At 44.0% G+C, this 16,106-nt stretch overlaps 3 non-coding genes across 3 annotated transcripts; all 3 read right to left on the reverse strand.

Moving 5' to 3' along the window:
* Window positions 1–7,523: 7,523 nt before the first annotated feature.
* On the reverse strand, window positions 7,524–7,598 carry Trnas-cga. The gene has a single exon. It is a non-coding gene; the product is annotated as a tRNA-Ser (tRNA).
* A 226-nt stretch (window positions 7,599–7,824) lies between these two features.
* Trnas-cga lies at window positions 7,825–7,899 on the reverse strand. Its single transcript has one exon. It is a non-coding gene; the product is annotated as a tRNA-Ser (tRNA).
* A 226-nt stretch (window positions 7,900–8,125) lies between these two features.
* Window positions 8,126–8,200, reverse strand: Trnas-cga. The gene has a single exon. It is a non-coding gene; the product is annotated as a tRNA-Ser (tRNA).
* Window positions 8,201–16,106: the final 7,906 nt, after the last annotated feature.

Raw genomic sequence — 16,106 nt, forward strand, 5'->3', positions numbered from 1 at the left:
GTGCGTCGCCGCTTCAGCGCTGGTTGCAGAGGAGTGCCGATGCCTTTCTTGCCAGCCTATCAGAGTTCACGGCTGCCCTTCGAAGCTGATAGCGCCGCGGCCCGTCCTCAGTCGTGGCTGAACTCAGTCACTCTACATATCGTTGTTTATGTTTCTGCATTCGCTCTTACGTTTTCACTTTTGGTATACTCACTAGAGTTGTTATCACCCCACGTCGCCTCCGTTGTCCTTCCTCCTGTTGTTGTCCTCCTGCTGACACTCGGCAGCTCCCTGTTGGTGACCCTTGACTGGTTGGCCGTTTTCTGTGGACTCTATTGCTGTTCTCACTCTTTTCAGATTCCGCTCACTATTCTACGTTTGAGTCCTTTAAACTGTACCGCCTTTTAATTTTTACCCCTGAATTATTTAAGAAACTGTCGCCATAGTGATGCCCCCTTTTGGAAATCATGTGTATTAAGTTGAATAGAACTGTTGTGTGTGATCATTTCTATGGACAATTGAAAATTCTGGCGTGGAGTGGTTCAAGTTCATTTTGTGTCCTGAGGAAGTAAATATTTGTTTTCAATTAAATAATGTGTACGTTTATAGGTATATCATATGTATTTATAGTTCATACAGCTTATAATTATACTCATTCAATGATAATATAATCCAAAAACGTTTAAAATCTATCTAGCCTCTGTGCAGTAGAAAGTGAAAAGTACAGCGTAGGATTTTGGTGGAAAGGGTGTCGGGTTGGGGGTTATGCAGGCTTGGGCTCAATTTTACAAAGAATTTATTCGACATAAAATATTCTACTTGAGGAAAGATAGGTGATACCAAAATAAAAGGTAATTTACAGCCGCATACAGTTCCTGAAGGCAGAACTCAAAAAGAGAATAACAGTGAAAGCTACCTTTAACTCAATACAACTCCATACGAATCTGCGGATTAATTTATACCTTGATTGTGCAACAGAAAGTGGTACCAGCCATGCAGAAAATACAGCGAATTTATTAAGTAGCTTGCGATATCCCATGGGGGTGAGGCATGGAAAGGTTCTCTGAGTCAGTCAGTATCACACAAGGTAAAAGTGCCCTAACCGAAAAAGAACATGAATGTAACAGCAAATAAGCACACATTTATAGCCCAACGTAACCTTTGAACCAACTGCGAATGATTATACATGTGGCATGGGCTTAAGACATTGAACTGAAAGCATAAAAGCCGTACAATACCAACTTGTGAATCTCAAAAGTAGCTTACCAAGGAAGTGCGCAGCCCGCAGCGTGTCGTGGAAGTCCAGCAAGACCGGTGCACAGACTTCAATGCGTCTGCTGTCAACACATATAAGGCAGAGACTGGTCGAAAACAGGAACTAATACCGAGGGTGAGAATAATCAGAGAACAAATCATATGTAACTACAGGGCCGCACGCCCACGTTTCCACCGAGCGAGGTGGCGCAGTGGTTAGACACTGGACTCGCATTCGGGAGGACGACGGTTCAATCCCGCGTCCGGCCATCCTGATTTAGGTTTTCCGTGATTTCCCTAAATCGCTCCAGGCAAATGCCGGGATGGTTCCCTTCAAAGGGCACGTCCGACTTCCTTCCCCATCCTTCCCTAATCCGATGAGACCGATGACCTCGCTGTTTGGTCTCCTTCCCCAAAACAACCCCAACCCAACCCCACGTTTCCTCTCAAACGCTACGTGCCACTAACAGTGCTAAAGGCAACTTACTTACACATGGCATACGGAACAAACACTAAAAGCAAGACATTCAACGCCTAATGCAAATGTAAAGAAATAAAAATAATAAAAAGATATAATGAGAGTTTTGCTATTTGGGGAGCAAAATAACTGATGATGGTCGATTTATTGAGAAATATTTTGATTCATTCCAGGCGAACCGTTTGGTCGTTAGGTGCCTTACCGAGTGTCATCTGAATTACAATGGCTGGGCGGGCCGCGTTGTACGGTGGTACAATAAGGCCTTTCGGTCCACGAAGGTACGGGAAAAACAGTTATATCTGTACGGAGATACAAATATAGGCAAGTCTACATTAATTGAGAAAATATTGTCACGGAAGCAACATGTATACCTGCCATTTTGTTCCGAATTCGGAACATCACACAACTGATTCTTCTGCGCGAAAGGATTGATGAGTTAGCCATAACATTCTACGTCAACAAAATAAATTATTCAGCTGCTGTAACTGTACTTGAAGAACTGTGGTATTATAAGCCAAATTTTAATGAGTTAATACGACAATTCAGGGGAGCATATAGAGAGTTTGTGTTCATGCCTAATGGAATAAGATGTGCACATAGGTACAACGATTTTAGGCAGAGACGTTATAGGCCTTTGTGGTATAACTACTAGAGACTAAATAGGTCCATTTAGTCTTAGACCTGAGCGATCATCTGGAGTCCCTCGGCGTAAGTACACGAGAAGGAATAGATTTAAGTTTGTTACGTATTCCAAGCCTGAGACTAGTGCAGACATTGCAAAAGTAAAATCATGGACAGATTTAGAAACACAATGTCGAGCAAAAAATAAGTTATTTCAAGGTGTTAATCCCTTTTACATTGGATTGCAAATTGCTGATGATGAACCTGCGAAGAATGATGTGGTGCAAAGTGAAGTTAAATATGTAACGTTTGTTGTTAGAAATAGAGTGTACATGACCTTTTGTAAACGCAAGGGTACAGTAACGTTCTGAATAAAGATCGTTATTTACAGCTAATGTCTGCGTTGGCGTTTTTTTATGGCAACTGGGACCATATCAGAAATTACCCGGACGACCTACGCCTCGCCTTCCTTGTTCCTACCAATCAAGAAAGGATTGATGAGTTAGCCATAACATTCTACGGCAACAAAATAAATTATTCAGCTGCTGTAATTGTACTTGAAGAACTGTGGTATTATAAGCCAAATCTTAATGAGTTAATACGACAATTCAGGGAAGCATATAGAGAGTTTGTGTTTATGCCTAATGGAATTACATGTGCTTTGGAGAAACGACGTACCGCTAATGAAACATGGTAGTGGAAGGTGTGTCAATGCACACACCTCGACATATTAACAACGCAGGACTATGGTTGCAGATACACTACGTGATCAAAGTATCCGGACACCCCCAAAATCATGTTTTTTCATGTTAGGTGCATTGCGCTGCCACCTACCGCCAAGTACTCCGTATCAGCGCCCTCAGTATTCCTTACACATCGTGAGAGAGCAGAATGGGGCGCTCCGCGGAACTCACGGGCTCTCAGCGTGGTCAGGTAATTCGGTGTCACTTGTGTCATACGTCTGCACGAGAGATTTCCACACTTTTAAACATCCGTAGGTCCACTGTTACCGAAGTGATAGCGAAGTGGAAACTTGAAGGGACACGTACAGCACAAAAGGGTACAGGCCGACCTTGTCTGTTGACTGACAGAGACCGCTGACAGTTGAAGAAGGTCGTAATGTGTAATAGGCAGACATCTATTCAGACCACAACACAGGGATTCCAAAATGCATCAGGATCCACCGCAAGTATTATGACAGTAAGGCGGGAGGTAAGAGAACTAGGATTTCATGGTGGAACGGCTGCTCATAAGCTACATGTCACGCCGGTAAATGCCAAACGATGCCTCGCTTGTTGCAAGGAGCGTAAACATTGGACGAATGAACACTGCAAAAACGTTGTGTGGAGTGACAAATCACGGTACACAATGTGGCGATTCAATGGTAGGATGTGGGTGTGGCGGACGTCCGGTGAACGTCATCTGCAAGTGTGTGTAGTGCCAATAGTAAAATTTGGATGTGGTGTTGTTATGGTGTGGTTTTGTTTTCCATGAACGGGGCTTGCATCCCCTGTTGTTTTTCGTGGCACTATCACAGCACAGGCTACATTAATGTTTTAACCACCTTCTTGCTTCCCACTGTTGAAGAGCAATTCCGGGATGACGACTGCATCTTTCAACGCGATAGAGCACCTGTTCATAATGCACGGCCTGTGGCGGAGTGGTCACACGACAACAACGTCCCTATAATGGGCTGGCCTACACCGAGGCCTCACGTGAATCCTATAGACCGCCTTTGGGCTGATGTTTTGGAACGTCGACTTCGTACCAGGCCGCACCGACCGGCATCGATATCTCTCCTCAGTGAAACGCGGGCTGCCATTCCTTAAGAAACCTTCCAGCACCTAATTGAACGTATGCCTGCGAGAGTGGAAGCTGTCATCAAGACTAAGAGTGGGCCAGCACCATACTGAATTCCAGCATTATCGATGCATGGTGCTACGAACTTGTAAGTCTTTTTCAGCCACGTGTCCGGATACTTTTGATCACATAGTGTAGTGCAACACAACGTATGGGGTAACTCACATAATTGTGGCGCTAAGACCTCCAATACCGGGGAAGCCAGCGTGACTAGCAAAATCCAAAAGGATACCAAATATACACGTAGCTCTAGTGTTACACATTAGGTGCTAAGTTGGGAAACAATATATTACGTGCAACCAATTAAAACAAAACATGACTAATTGTGAAAAGACTGTGAGACACCACACAGCTGACATGACAAGGAAGCTCCAAGGTCAGGGGCAAGATGTAATAGAACTTACGAGCAGGTAACCAGATACGGCAACCTCTTGAAATTGAGACTGCTGAAGACATTTCAAATAAATACTGAGCATACCTTTATGTATAGAACCTGACGTCCACCACTGTATCGGCCATTTTAATGTTAAATAATTTTATGAAGAACCTCTCTTAGTTGTCATTGTTGTTGATAGCGCCTGAAGGAGCGATTTACACAGACGGAAAAAATCCAAACATCAAAAAATAAATAATGTAAAGTAATGGAACACTTGGAACACATTTTATGGGTAGAATATTTAAGTGATTAGCTTTGTAAGATCACTTGTTAATGTAAGCCCAAAATAATCCATTACAAATGGCACCACAACAGGTTGAATCTTCAGAGTGATATACAAATTTGCAGTCAGGGTGTCCGCTGTCATAAGAAATCGCACCCCAGATCATTATTCCAGGTGTGGGTCCGGTGTTTCTTGCACGCAGGCAGTTTGTTTGCAGGTCCAAAACAGTTCTCCCTCTAACCAAAAAAACAGTGCAGTCATTGGCTCCTAGTCAGAATCAGCTTTCATCAGAGAGCAAAACAAATCTCCACCCTGTCCTCCGCTGATATGTCGCTCGACGCCACTGAAGGCGGAAATGACGGTGGTGTGGAGTCAGGGGATTGCACGCTACAGGGCGACTGGCTGCCCTTAAAATTACCGGTTTGTACCGACAGAATGCTGTCAACTTCTTCTCCAGTTGCTGCTGTAGATGCGTGGTACGATGCGCCAGAGTCGATTGTGTAACACGATGGCCTCCCCTCTCGTTAACGTTACGTGGCCGCCCGTAGCCCGGTCTTCTAGCGACCGTGCTTTCTAGTGACCACCACCGCCAGTAGTCATGTACGGTGGCTACTTTGCTGCAGTATCGCAGAACGAATATCCAGCTCCTCGGAGCCCTATTACACTATCTGTTCAAACTCGGTGCGGTGTCTTTGTTGCCTTAAAAGCATTCTTGACTAACATCAATCTACCACGTCCAATCTCTAAGCTAACTAACGTTCATTTTAGTTACCACATGTATTGAAAATACAGTAAAAACTCGATTAATCGTCATTCTTTAAACCGTCAGTTTCTGTTAACCGTCACTGCTGTAACAGCATAATAATACTGTTATAACAGAATGCTCTAAAGTGCAGTGACGCGTTCGCTTTGTTTATTTACTCTATTTTAGTGGGAAGTGAATGTACCCGCCCGCCGTTGAATGGTACATAAAATATGACCCTCAGTTGACGTGCTAACATATCTCCCCCTTTTCTTGTCTTTGTCTCACTTGTGAGTCAACAATCATCACTGGAACGGTTTCCAGTTGTGGCGAGAAGACTGTAATTGTCGCAGTGTATCTAGCGGGCTGTGCCGTGTTACGTGTCTTCCACTTGAATAAGCTTTATTGACTAATATTTTACACTACCGTATTTAGTGCAGGTGTGTGTGATGCAGTGACTTGATACAATGTCTGAAAAACGTAAACGTGTTGTTTTAGGACTTAATCAAAAGCTTGAAATCATAAAACGCTTAAGAAAGGGCGAAACTCCGACAAGTGTAGCGCTGATTTATGGTATTGGAAGAACAACAATTAACGATAGAAAACGTGATGCTGATAAAATAGAACAACATGTTTCAACAATGCAGAGCATGGATGGAGATGTGCGAACAAGAAAGTCAATGAAACCTGCAAAATACGATGAATTTGACACTGCAATCTACCGATGGTTTATACAAGCAAGAAGTCAGGGGACTCCACTTTCAGGGCCTATAATAATGGCCAAGGCTGTTGAAACAGACTTGATGGTGACTCGTCTTTTAAAGCAAGTATCGGATGGCTCGACAAGTTTAAATTTCGTCGTGGCATTCGCCAACTTGATATAAGTGGAGAAAAACTCAGCGCAGATAGCTCTGTAATTGCTGAGTTCCGGGAACAATTTAAAGAAAAAATGGCTGAATTGAGGGAGCAAGTTTACAGTTGTGATGAAACTGGGCTTCATTGGAAGGCTTTACCACAAAAGACATTAGCATCACTCTCTGGAAAACCTGCTCCAGGTTTCTAAGTATAAAAAGATCGCATCACTTCTATGGTTTGCGCAAATGCGACCAGCAATCATACGCTACCCCTACTTGTGATTAGGAAATCTAGAAAACCTCGTACTTTCAAGAATTTGAATTTGAATGCTCTCCCTGCACAATACTACGCCCAGAAGAGTGCTTGGATGGATCAATCAATTTTTTCTGACTGGTTTCACAAACATTTTGTACCTCAAGTTAGAGCACATTTGGCTGAAAAAAAGTTGCCACAGAAAGCGCTATTGCTATTAGACAACGCCCCAACGCACCCTACTTGTGAAATGAAAAGTGATGACGGCAACATAACATGTCTCTTCCTTCCAGCAAACACAACTTCACTTATACAGCCCATGGATCAGGGAATCATCGAAAACATGAAACGTCGTTATAGAAAAATATTTATCGAAAGTTTGCTCTCATCTGATGAATCAACATTTGTAAAACAGTTTTTGAGGTGTTACAGTATTAAAGATGCCATTTTCAATGTTGCCAGTGCATGGAGTGATTTGTCAGTGTCAAATCTCAAGATCGGCTGGAATAAACTTTGGCCTCAACCTAGAGGTGAAGAATCGGAGGAATGGTTCAAATTGCTCTGAGCACTATGGGACTCAACTGCTGTGGTCATAAGTCCCCTAGAACTTAGAACTACTTAAACCTAACTAACCTAAGGACAGCACACAACACCCAGCCATCACGAGGCAGAGAAAATCCCTGACCCCGCCGGGAATCGAACCCGGGAACCCGGGCGTGGGAAGCGAGAACGCTACCGCACGACCACGAGATGCGGGCAGAATCGGAGGAACCTGAGTGTGTGACAGTTGACGAGATGAAACTTCCTGGCAGATTAAAACTGTGTGCCCGACCGAGACTCGAACTCGGGACCTTTGCCTTTCGCGGGCAAGTGCTCTACCAACTGAGCTACCGAAGCACGACTCACGCCCGGTACTCACAGCTTTACTTCTGCCAGTACCTCGTCTCCTACCTTCCAAACTTTACAGAAGCTCTCCTGCGAACCTTGCAGAACTAGCACTCCTGAAAGAAAGGATATTGCGGAGACATGGCTTAGCCACAGCCTGGGGGATGTTTCCAGAATGAGATTTTCACTCTGCAGCGGAGTGTGTGCTGATATGAAACTTCCTGGCAGATTAAAACTGTGTGCCCGACCGAGACTCGAACTCGGGACCTTTGCCTTTCGCGGGCAAGTGCTCTACCAACTGAGCTACCGAAGCACGACTCACGCCCGGTACTCACAGCTTTACTTCTGCCAGTACCTCGTCTCCTACCTTCCAAACTTTACAGAAGCTCTCCTGCGAACCTTGCAGAACTAGCACTCCTGAAAGAAAGGATATTGCGGAGACATGGCTTAGCCACAGCCTGGGGGATGTTTCCAGAATGAGATTTTCACTCTGCAGCGGAGTGTGCGCTGATATGAAACTTCCTGGCAGATTAAAACTGTGTGCCCGACCGAGACTCGAACTCGGGACCTTTGCCTTTCGCGGGCAAGTGCTCTACCAACTGAGCTACCGAAGCACGACTCACGCCCGGTACTCACAGCTTTACTTCTGCCAGTACCTCGTCTCCTACCTTCCAAACTTTACAGAAGCTCTCCTGCGAACCTTGCAGAACTAGCACTCCTGAAAGAAAGGATATTGCGGAGACATGGCTTAGCCACAGCCTGGGGGATGTTTCCAGAATGAGATTTTCACTCTGCAGCGGAGTGTGCGCTGATATGAAACTTCCTGGCAGATTAAAACTGTGTGCCCGACCGAGACTCGAACTCGGGACCTTTGACGAGATGGTCAATTTGTGCAATAATTTTCAAATCAGCACAGTTTTGACGTCAGAAGAAGTATCAGAGTGGTTAGATTGTGGACCAAGGTTTTCCAATTTTGAGTGGTGACGAAATTGTCGCCAGCGTAAGTGCCACCAAACAAGAAGAAGAAGAAGAAGGGGCTGATGAAGACGAGTGTTCGAACCATGAAGAAAAAGAAACTATTAGCCATTTAGAGGCCGAAACAATGCTGTCCAAGTGTACAGAATGGTTTGAAAGTCAAGAAGAGGCTAATGGAACGCAGGCACTACTGCTCCGAAAAATACGAAATATTGCCGCGGTGAAAGCTCGAACATCAAAAAGGCAGAAGAAATTGACTGACTATTTCCAAGCTGGATCAACTATTTCACCTGTAAGTTTATAGTACAGTTCAGTACTGTACGTTACGTATTTTGCAACTTTTGTAGCTACTGTACGGATGTTTTTATCATCTAATAAATAGTTTTATTTGCTATTACAATCGTGTTTAATTTGTTTTCGTTCAGAAATATTATTATATTACTGTGAGAGTGATACGTGCCTATACGTAAAATAATTGATTGAGGTTATGTTTTGGAGAAATACAGTGCTTCTGTTATCCGTCTATTCGCTCAACCTTCACGACCATGGTCCCGAAGATGACGGTTAATCGAGTTCCCACTGCAAACCTGATTTGCATCCTCATAGTGGCGCTACTAGCGCACTCTATTGCTGTACACCCGAAATATGAACAGACATCATGAAACACACTACCAACTTTCGTTTATGTTTCAGAAGTTCTACTTGGTGTTGACACTTTTTTTCTCGTCAGTGTATATCCTGAAACCTGGGTGGTGTCTACGATTTTACCCAAATAAATGATTTGGCAGGTACAGCTGGAGTGCCTTTATTTACCACAAAATGTTGTACCAATAATTTTGGCTGTCCCGCAGAGAGAAAATCGAGAAAGGTGGAACGCATCAAAATTTATTTATTTTAACAATTATTTCTCAGCACGGCCTTCTCTGCAACACACAAACTTTTCACACTGTTTGTGACCATCGTGTATAAATATAGGCGTAGTGTACCACAGTTAACAGCGAAAATTAAAATAATGGATGCTCCGAGCAGCCGGCCGCGGTGGTCTCGCGGTTCTAGGCGCGCAGTCCGGAACCGTGCGACTGCTACGGTCGCAGGTTCGAATCCTGCCTCGGGTATGGATGTGTGTGATGTCCTTAGGTTAGTTAGGTTTAAGTAGTTCTAAGTTCTAGGGGACTAATGACCACAGCAGTTGAGTCCCATAGTGCTCAGAGCCATTTGAACCTTTTTTTTTTTTTTTTTTTTTTTTTTTTTGCTCCGAGCAAAAACATTTCCGTCAACATGCGTCTGCAAACGGATCGTTTAGGAGATAATTCAGAATGTTTGTTTACGAGCGACCACCGTCTTCAGTATTAGTGCTGTCCTTCCTGAAATGTGAACTTTTCACGTAAGTCCTCATCTAATTGGGTTCAGATTTGGTTCAAATGGCTCTGAGCACTATGGGACTCAACTGCTGAGGTCATTAGTCCCCTAGAACTTAGAACTACTTAAACCTAGTTAAACCTAGTTAAACCTAACTAACCTAAGGACATCACAAACATCCATGCCCGAGGCAGGATTCGAACCTGCGACCGTAGCGGTCTCGCGGTTCCAGACTGCAGCGCCTTTAACCGCACGGCCACTTCGGCCGGCAGTTCAGATTTCATCCTACATAATGAAATAACGGCTACACCAGCTTATGGCTCTACTAAGAGCGCTTCTGTACCCCGAGAAGAGTGTGGATTATCAGACAGTTATCCTCTTTGATTGCATATCAGGGATTGAAATACTGAAACACCTCAGTAGTGGAGGAAGCAATCACCCAGCGCCGTACTTGATGAATTGGAGATTAAAGCTCACAACTAGGAATCACGGTAATACCATGTGCTGGTTCAAAGCTCACTGTTACATTCCTTGAAATGGAACAGCATTGAAACTAGCCAGAGGGACAGGTAACATACAGAAGCACTCGATTTTACACGTGCTGAACCTTGTAAGCATAGAGATATTGAACACAGAATGGCTAGATTCATCCAATTAAACAGAGATTGTGCGAAATGAACACGGTACTAGTGAGTAACGTCTGACACGAGAAAAACGTCGACGCTCGAGACGATGCACGAACTCTCAGACACATCTTGCGTTCCACCACGACAGTTACAAGGAACATTCGTGGCGGGCCGCATCAAACCATTCTACGTGATTGTGATTAGTCGAATGCAGTCGAGTGCAACCAGTCACATGTCAACATGACCTTCGTTCCTGTGGAACAAAAAATACTGGTGGTGAACCCTACAAATACAACTTAATAATTATACGTAACCGATAGGGTATTTTGAACATTTCGTGTAAAGAAATGTTTCTGTTGGTAGATTCTGTTTCTTTGTGTTCCCCGTGATGAAAGAGAGTATTAAGAAAAGTAGGAAATGACTTCTCATCCCAAACATAAGGCGTTTCCGGACTCCTGTCCACAAAACACATTTCATTCTTGGAAGTGTGATGATTGTTTCTTGGAATTTTGCCCAGATCTTTTCGTAACAGCCTGCAGAAGTGGAGACGGCACAAATAGGGAAACATTCTACCGACTATACCGGTCCTAAATGAGAAGTGTCAACTAGCATAAGCTATTGTGACTAATGGTGGGTATTTATTGTCCTGTGCCCAGAAACGAGCAAAATGATTCAAATGGCTCTGAACACTATGGAACTTAACTTCTGAGGTCATCAGTCCCCTAGAACTTAGAACTGCTTAAGCCTAACTAACCTAAGGACATCACGCACATCCATGCCCGAGGCAGGATTCGAACATACGACCGTAGCGGTCGCACGGTTCCACATTGTAGCGCCTAGAGCCGCTCGGCCACCACGGTTGGCGGAAACGATCATATGAGAAACGGCGATGATGGTCGTGGGTTCACGTGCTGCTGTAGTCACGATTTACGGAAATCGGTTGACGGACACTGAAACCAAGAGTATGCGAGAAGATGTCAGACATCCACGTCTCAGCACACAACGCGGAAGCTGGAGGATAGGCGGCGATCTCTCGCAGATCTGATGAGATAGTTCAGTGCAGTTGTATCTCAGTACGTGCTGCTGAAACGTATAATTACATGGGTGGACTGGGTGATACATTGGTCATGTCGGATCACAAGTGATTAACTTAGATCTGCTGGGATGGCTTCCATCTAATGTGACAGCATTTCTGTTCACAACTGTAGGTAATTACATTTTACATGCGCGGCGGTAACACTGCTACTAACGATGCGATTCTTGAGAAGCCCACATCACACGTTGCGAGGTGCCGGGGCTAGCAGTGTATTTAACACTAAATTCTTCTCGAATCTTCATATGGAAATGATGCTCTAATCCCCCCTTTTCTAACTCCGACTTTTGATGTTGCACGTAGATTAAGAAGAAACGCGAACTGACTGTAATCGACCCAGCAAGTGGAGTAGAAATGAGTTTGGCACCTGCAATAATTTAATTGGATAGAACTTAAAGAAAGTTTCATTAACGTAGTGAGAGATGAAAGGGTTGCTCTAACGATTAACGGAATGAAAGTTCTGTCCAATATAACGATTTGATTTATTATGACTAAACTCAAAATAATAAACAAAACACATGAAACATTTACAATACATCAAATTGGATACTCAAAAAAATGCTGTGAAGGTGAAGTTGTCCATAAACTAGATTGTGACATTTATGACCAAGTGGTATGTGGAGCCAACTCCTTGCAACTCAAATCTTAAGAGAAACACCCAGCCAACCCAACGTTAATTGCTGCTACTGTAGTGATAACTCAGACAATGAACACCCAAGACAGAACAAAATTAGAAAAAGGCGAACAGGCGCACTCTGCTGAGCTCTGATTATCATATAGCAAAATTCCCTGATTTGCCGGTGCTGTGGACGTACATTACAAAGCTGTCTTCTTAACTGCAAGGACACGATCCGGCATACCGGAGGCGATGGCTGGTTGCTTCGACGTCCCATCGTGGTGATGATAATGTCGTGAGTATAGCACGAAACAAATTCTCCTGGTCTGGTTGTTCCAGACTGAAGACTTCCTAGCAACACAAATACGCTTCTGAGGGAGACGAAGCAGGCTCGCTACAGAATCACTGACGGTACAGTGAGTGATTTTAACAAGAGAAGTCACACAGTAACTCTGGTGCAGTCAACTTTAGCCAAAACTGCTCAAGACGGACAACATAGGCCGCTTGTATGCAGAACGCTCAATTGCCAACTGTACTCGCAAAGTTATATTGAAGTCGAAACTTCAGCAAATTCGTCAAACAGTTACAATTAAATGAAATATATTAGACAGCCAATGGAAGGCAGGCTGTCCAGAGCAGCGAGAGTTCAGTCTTGTAACCTACTTCGACCGAAAGGGGAGAGGCGACCCTCTGAAGAGCACCCGTACAAACCGAACACAGAACATTCCCGCCCCACGACAGTGGCCGTGGTTAAACGTTCCAATCAGCAACTCGAAAACCGGCGGAAAATTCCACTCTATTGCCGACGCACTACTATTCCACCAATGGAGATACTTGGCGCCAATTTCTGCGACGATTTTGCTACGTCACAGAGCTATCCCGTGAGCCAGCCAATCACAGTTATGATTTTGCAGAAAACTCGGAAATTTGCCGGCCAAGACTGCCTGGGAACACAAGTCATTCCCACGCCTCGCTGGTAGCCCGCCAGAAAGTGTTTTCACTAAGTTTCTGCGAAGTAACGGAATCTCTAGCCCAGCCGCTCTGTCAGAGCCCTGTGGGCATGTCGCTACCGCTCTTATGACAATGTCGGCGTCTGAAAAGCATCCACTCGACTCCCTCACACCTGTCGGTATAACCCTTTTAAGTTCAGCAGAGCGTGCCTGTCACCGGACCACCCGCGTGACGAGAGACACTGCGTGGGAAGTCCGCATGTGAAGGAATAGCGACTTTTCACCGCATGCGATTAGAGAGGGAAATCGAATTACTCAGAGTAAGATACAAATATGAGAGGGGGCTCATGCCACCTCTCAACGTTACCAGATGAAGGCTTTGTTTATCCACTGCCTCTTAGTGACATGTCGACATGTGTTACTGCGGTGAAAGTGTTAGTTACATGTCTCTGATCAACTGCAGTCTTGCAAGGAGGGGTGCTTAGCGGTGGGAGTGACTTTTTGAAACAATCTATGTGACATTATAGGTTTATGTCCCAGATAACCCACGTCGCAGCCATTCACCCTGGTGGGTGTCTTTTAAATCTTTATCGAAATGACTTTGATCATTATTTAAATTCATTTAATGAGTTTAAAAGTAATTTTTATAATTTCTATTCCTTTGTCACATTATTCTAACCACGGTATTAATCTTTTCAAATGCTCTCATTTCTTTTTCTGATCATTATTTTTCCAGTTGGAATCACTGCACACGTGAATTTAGTTATATAATTATTTATATTTACCTATTGTAACATTCAAACATTAAAATAAGGGTCGAAGTGGCCGTTAGGAACAGAAACGACGAAATAATCTACTAATACGTGTAATCATGTCAAAAATGTAGTTTTAATTGCAAATTGTAAACGTGACCAAACATTTTAAATCATAATCTGTGGCGACTGTAACCATATGGTGTTTTCTTTTTTTTTACAATTTTGTTTGCTAGAATCATGGTTCTCATGCTTCAACTTACTATCGCAAAAAGTACAAAATTATCATTGAATTTACAATGAAATGAACACCTGTAGCTGCTTACAGGCGTTGACATACGTCAACGGGGAAAGATAAAAATGTGTGCCCCGACCGGGACTCGGACCCGGCATCTCCTGTTTACATGGCAGACGCTCTACGCATCTCTTTTTTTTATCTCATTGTGCTCTATATTGGTCGATGAATTTGTTCGTGGCGGACGTCCGATGAAGGCCGTATAGGTTCTTTGTTGATCCGTTCACTCAGTTTTTTATTACAGACGGTAGCTAACCCTCTGACCAAGCATGCTGAGATACTGTGCCGGTATGCATCTGACCCACCGAGGACACAGAGGATAGTGCGACTGCAGGGATTTATCTCTGGCACGCCTCCCACGAAACCCACATTCTCAACGTATTGCCCCGCACTACATTCGTAGTGCCGCCGCCCATTATACTCATTGCTCGCTGGCGCGTTGCCGATTCCCATAAGAGTTCAGGCACTGTTTGTGCATTCGCACAGAAGAAGATGGTCAAGTGGCCGGTGGGCCTTAACTATATATGTATACTAAGATGGTATCTGTTCTTTAGGACATGTCCGAAAGAACAGATACCATCTTAGTATATATAAAATTGTCGTTACTAACGTCTTTTATGTGTGGATCACAGACGCTGGTCCAGGAGACTTCGTAGGTGCCAGCCTGGCAGTACCCCTCCTCGACAGTACCACCCATACTCCGGTGCACGATACCCAAATTTAGCAACAACCTCTTGCTCCCGCGTTATATGTCCTAGATGCGCCCTGTTCCGACCTGCGGACAACATTGCGGCCCCATATCCCTTGAAGTTCTCAATCATAGCTAAGAAAACGGAGGCGGGGAGTAGAACTTTTATGAGGGTCAGAGTGTCTGTGTTGGAGAGGGGAGGCTCCGCCTAGATAAAAAAAAAATAAACAAAAATTCTACATCTACATGATTACTCTACAATTCACATTTAAGTGCTTGGCAGAGGGTTCATCGAACCACAAACATACTATCTCTCTACCATCCCACTCCCGAACAGCGCGCGGGAAAAACGAACACCTAAACCTTTCTGTTCGAGCTCTGATTTCTCTTACTTTATTTTGATGATCATTCCTACCTATGTAGGTTGGGCTCAACAAAATATTTTCGCATTCGGAAGAGAAAGTTGGTGACTGAAATTTCGTAAATAGATCTCGCCGCGACGAAAAACCTCTTTGCTTTAATGACGTCCATCCCAACTCTCGTATCATATCTGCCACACTCTCTCCCCCATTACGTGATAATACAAAACGAGATTTCCTTTTTCGCACCCATTCGATATCCTCCGTCAATCCCACTTGGTAAGGATCCCACGCCGAGCAGCAATATTCTAACAGAGGACGAACGAGTGTAGTGTAAGCTGTTTCTTTAGTGGACTTGTTGCATCTTCTAAGTGTCCTGCCAATGAAACGCAACCGTTGGCTCGCCTTTCCCACAATATTACCAATGTGGTCTTTCCAACTGAAGTTTTTCTTAATTTTAACACCCAGGTACTTAGTTTAATTTACAGCCTTGAGAATTGTACTATTTATTGAGTAATCGAATTCCAACAGATTTCTTTTGGAACTTATGTGGATCACCTCACACTTTTCTAAATCGCTTTGCAAATGATACTGGTCTTTGGATGACCTTACTAGACGGTAAATTACAGCATCATCTGCGAACAACCTAAGAGAACTGTTCAGATTGTCACCCAGGTCATTTATATAGATCGGGAACAGCAGAGGTCCCAGGACGCTTCCCTGGGGAACACCTGATATCACTTCAGTTTTATTCGATGATTTGCCGCCTATTACTACGAACTGCGACCTTCCTGACAGGAAATCACAA

The sequence above is a fragment of the Schistocerca piceifrons genome, chromosome 8, assembly GCF_021461385.2.
Source record: "Schistocerca piceifrons isolate TAMUIC-IGC-003096 chromosome 8, iqSchPice1.1, whole genome shotgun sequence".
NCBI lineage: Eukaryota > Metazoa > Arthropoda > Insecta > Orthoptera > Acrididae > Schistocerca > Schistocerca piceifrons.